Below are 4,237 nucleotides of genomic sequence, written 5' to 3' on the forward strand. Positions count from 1 at the left end.
AATTCTAACTCTAAATGAAACTAATTAAAATTGAAATCTGAATCAAAGTAGAATATTATAACTAATTTTGAATCTCAATTTATATCTACATCTAAATCTAAATGAAAATCTAAATAATCAAAACTTCAATCTACTCCTTTCAAAAACTCCAATCTAATCCTCTAATATTCTCCTCCTCTTCATTCTTCAAAAACATTAAATGAAAATGAAATGAGGAGCCTTTGTTTTATAAGTTGTGAGAAATTCTTCATATCCCCAATGGATGTCTGTTCACATTCCACAAATTTGTTTCAAATTCCCCACTCCCCACAGAAAAAAAAAAAAAAAAACCATGATGTGCATGCAAAATTATATTTAACAAAAAAATAAATCATATTGAAATTATTTCGACCCTATTTTTTCGGGCCTTGTTTTTTAGGGGCATATTTTTTTGTTCCTATTTTTTTGGGTCCAACTCTTTTAGGCCCTATTTTTTTGACCTATTATTTCTATAAGTTTGTGACTGCTCCTTCTTTTTTATTGATAGGAAATCTTGGCATATTTGAACATTTGTACTGCCACTATATAGAATGCCTCTTGACATAATAAAATAACGTTAGCCCATCCAACGAAAATTGAGGTATATTCCAACCGATAATATTTTGGGATTTGTTTTTATTGAATCTTACAGAACTAGTGCGGCTTCTCCAATCCATCAAAACATAAAATATTGTTGTTTGTGATGATACCAATAAAAGTTTAATAAAATTGTTGCTCCGGACAGTTTTATTAGAATAAATAGGAATTATATCACGTCGTTTCGAAATGGACATACGCTCAGAATATTCTTAAATTATTAGCCTTCACCGGCGAGGCAGATTATCGTTTCGGTCTCCGGTCACCCTTTTCTTTTTACTGAAGGACCAGCATCGCATCCTCCGACCAAATGAAGGTAGTTTCCAAGGCGAACAGGTGGTTTCTTTACAGTTTGATATTCACGTTGGAGGCTATATAACGGGAACCTATTTAAAATCAAGCAGATCGTCAGCTTGATGTGGGTGTGAGCATTTTATTTTACTGGTTTTTGCATAGCAGAACCACAAAGAAACTGTGAAGCTCAACCATTTATTTGATGATTTCTTCATTCAGATTTCTAGATTTATAGATTTTCTTCTATAGTTTTATGCTTGTAGTTAGATGAAGACCGTATAATATTCTGGCAAGTTGCACGTGTCATATAATCTTTTCAGATTTTTATTTTGGTGGCTAGAATGAGTTTGAGAAGATAATCCAGTATTTTATTCATATTATTGATCTGGAATTTTATCATTTGAAAAAGTACCATGGATTTTTCAATTCATCCTTCCATGGTTGTCAGTATTGTATTGTTCGCTGTAGCCGTGCTGGCGGCAAGTGCTTACGCAAATGAGAAGACATACATTGTTCATCTCGAACATCCGAAGACGGCGTTAACAAGTCTGGATGACCGCAAGGAATGGTACTCATCATTCGTAAGCCAAGATAAACCAGTCTTATATTCATATGAGCACGTGTTGAATGGGTTCGCAGCTCGCTTGACGGAGTCAGAACTGGAAGCAATCCGGGAGAAGCAAGGCTTTATTGCGGCGTACCAAACTCCTGCCACTGCACACGACTTATTCCGGCCAATTTCTGGGCCTCCAGCCTCGCAACGGCCTATGGCCGGCGACCGGCTTCGGCAAGGGCGTCATCATCGGAGTCCTCGACACGGGCGTGTGGCCAGAGAGCGCTTCCTTCTCCGACGCCGGAATGCCACCCCCGCCGGCAAAGTGGAAGGGCATCTGCCAGAGCGCCCATGATTTCAACTCCTCCAACTGCAACAACAAACTGATCGGAGCCAGAGCTTTTAGCAGCGACACCGGTAAGCCCAGTCCACGTGACGAAAGTGGCCACGGAACTCATACTTCGTCTACAGCCGCCGGTGCAAGGGTCGAAAACGCAAGTTTATTCGGTGACGCCTCTGGAAAGGCGTACGGAATGGCTTCCGGCGCACACGTGGCCATGTATAAGGTGTGCGGCGAACGGTGTGCGAAATCAGATATTCTGGCGGGAATGGACCAGGCTGTGGCAGACGGTGTTGACGTCATGTCACTCTCTATTGGCGGATCAACGGGGCCTTTCCACGAAGATTCCATTGCCCTGGGTGCATTTGCCGCAATCCAGAAAGGCATTTTCGTTGCCTGCTCTGCGAGCAACAGCGGTCCGAGGTACTCTACCCTTTCAAACGTGGCGCCGTGGATCATGACAGTGGGCGCCAGCTCAATGGACAGGAGTTTCATCGCAACCGTCCATCTGGGCGACGGGAGTGTCTTGTATGGAGAATCTCTCTACCCCGGAAAGGGCCTCTCCGACTCATTCCCGCTTGTCCACGTCACCTCTGAGGAAGGTAATCTCTGTCTCAACGGCAGCCTGAGGTCCAGCGACGTCGCCGGAAAGATTGTGGTGTGCAAGCAAGTCAATAGTACGCGGCTACAGAAGGGCGAAGTTGTCAAAGCGGCGGGCGGCGCGGGGATGATATTGGCTTCGGATAAAACCTCCGGGAATGAAATCATAGCAGAAGCCCATTTTTTGCCGGCGACTTTCGTCGGCTACAAAGACGGTCTCGCCATTAAAGCATACGCGGCCTCAGAAAAAACACCGACTGCCGCAATTGATTTTCAAGAGACTGTTTTCGGCAAAGCAGAGGCGCCGGCTGTGGCGACTTTTTCGTCGAGGGGTCCGAGCTGTGCCGATATCGGGATCCTGAAACCTGACGTCGTCGCTCCCGGAGTTAACGTCCTTGCCGCGTGGCCTACGAATATCGGCCCCAGTGTCCTCCCGGACGATCACAGAGTGGTTGAGTTTAATATAATTTCTGGTACCTCGATGGCATGTCCACACGTGAGTGGGCTTGCTGCTTTGATCAAAGCAGTGCATCCTGACTGGAGCCCGGCTGCGATTCAATCTGCTCTGATGACCACGGCAAGTGTTGTGGATAAGAAAGGCATGCCGATCCTTGACAGTTCAACGAACTCTACTGCGGATGTTTTTGGCACAGGCGCCGGACATGTAGACCCGGAAAAGGCAGCCGACCCGGGGCTCGTCTATGACCGAATGCCGACCGATTACATTCCTTATCTCTGCGGCCTTAATTACACAAGCAGCCAAGTTGGTTTGATCGTAGGTACCAATATGACTTGCCCGACCAGTGATCTCGAGAACATGCGCTCCGGAAATTTGAATTACCCGTCTTTCTCTGCGGATTTTCGAAGAGTGGGAGTCGCGGCCTCGACTATATTCCGCCGAACAGTGACCAATGTTGGGGTCACCGAGTCCAGTTACGTTGCCAGTATCGACGCGCCCCCTGGAGTGGACGTCAGTGTGAGTCCATCTGTTTTAACCTTCACTAAATTGTTGCAGAAGCAGAGTTACAACATCACGTTCACGACGACAAGCCCTCGTCCAACGAGTCCGGTTTCTCAAGGTTCTCTTACCTCGGTTTCCAATTCTACCTTTAGTTATTCCCGTTACCAAGTAAGAAGCCCTATAGCTATCGTCTGGTCTACTATTTAATTGTTTTTTATTCTCAGTAACGTATTCTACTGCCTACAGACCACCCTACCTATTTTCTATTGCCGACGGATAGCGTATTCTAGTTCCTTCTCCGCCTACCTTTTATGCATTGCTTAAGGTTTGTTTATGTTTCGCTATATAAGGTTAATAAATTTCAGTTGTTGTATAATTGACACGTTTTCATTAAACTCTTGCTTACTAATCGCTACATTAGAATTTGTTCAGAATGCGCGTGATATGATTTGTTAATGAAATGATAATAATAATAATAACAAGTTCTTGTCTAGGTCTAGGCAGATAACTTATGGAATTATTTTATTGATTAAACTGATCAGTTAATCAGAATTAAATACTAATTTTACTCAACACAAGCTTTATATAGTTTATATAATTAGATTATTAACATTTATTTTTAAGAATATTTTTTAAATAAAAACTTTTTTTTTCATTAGTCAAGGCAATGAAAAAAATAAAATTTATAAAGAAAAATATAACAAATTCTTGTGTGATAACATTATAAAAATCTCATTGCTAACAACTTTAGAGATTCTCTAATGTTGAAGTTGATGAAAGATCAACCCCAAACCTGTCATAGAAGAGAGAAGCAAAATGCTATGGAGGTTGGGAATCTAGGATCCATAAATGGGACATTCTTGATGAGAAAAAA

General features: G+C 42.8%; 1 pseudogene; it reads left to right on the forward strand.

Annotated features, from left to right (window-relative positions):
- Window positions 1–1,322: 1,322 nt before the first annotated feature.
- On the forward strand, window positions 1,323–3,570 carry LOC149535478 (subtilisin-like protease 3 pseudogene; annotated as a pseudogene).
- Window positions 3,571–4,237: the final 667 nt, after the last annotated feature.

Source organism: Cupressus sempervirens, chromosome 10 (genome assembly GCF_028749045.1).
Source record: "Cupressus sempervirens isolate cs-2001-9-10 chromosome 10, ASM2874904v1, whole genome shotgun sequence".
Lineage (NCBI taxonomy): Eukaryota > Viridiplantae > Streptophyta > Pinopsida > Cupressales > Cupressaceae > Cupressus > Cupressus sempervirens.